A 923-nucleotide genomic window follows, 5' to 3' on the forward strand; every position below is an offset into this window, starting at 1 on the left:
TTGATCGAGGGGGCAGGCGATGTTGAGGTCTATGAAGTCGCAGTGTATATCGTTCTCAGCTATAAGCTTTCCGCAGCTGAATACACTCACAAACCCTAAACCCTAAACCCTAAACCCTAAACCCTAAACCCTAAACCCTAAACTGTAAACCCTAGGGTAATAGTATAAACTGAAAAACGAAAAACCTAAACCCTGATCTTTGAACCCTCATTCAACAATACAAACTGAGCTGCTCACAGCGGAAACCCTAAACCCTAAACCCTGAACCCTTTTTTGTTGAGAAAAGAGATATATGAAAGGGTTTAGGGTTTACATAAACAAACAAAACAACAACAATGTAGGGGGCACAGAAAACTCACTCAAACGCTACATCTGGATAGCCTGCAGCAATCTGTACTCCAAAAACTTTCTCTTCTTGATGCCGCCTACAGCGCAAACAAATTTATTTTTTTTTTCTTTCATGAAACCGCTTGTTGAAGGAGAAAACACCAAAAGGGTTTAGGGTTTAGGGTTTAGGGTATGAGCAGTGCAAGCGATATGAACACGAGAGGGGCTAGGGTTTCGGGTGTGTATGCGGACTGCAGCTTTTATTAATATTGTTAGGGTTTAGGGTTTAAGGTTTAGGGTTTAGGGTTTAGGGTTTAGGGTTGCGTAATGAGTGCAATCTGAGATGAATTCATCTTTTTTGCATTTCAGGTTGATAAGAGTGGCAGCACCAAATATATCCGCAAAATTTTGACTAAAAGTATTAAAAAAATAAATTAAATTAAATTAAAATATACATTAAACAATTAAATTAAATAAAAAAAACTGAATTTGAACACGAAACTGAATTGAAACGGAAGTTGAATTGTGAGATCAATCTGAACGGTTTTTATGAAACGCAGTGAAAACAAAAACTAATCGATAAAATTAAACGAAAT

This window comes from Eimeria mitis, genomic scaffold (assembly GCF_000499745.2).
Source record: "Eimeria mitis Houghton genomic scaffold, Emh_scaff1401, whole genome shotgun sequence".
In the NCBI taxonomy this organism is placed as follows: domain Eukaryota; phylum Apicomplexa; class Conoidasida; order Eucoccidiorida; family Eimeriidae; genus Eimeria; species Eimeria mitis.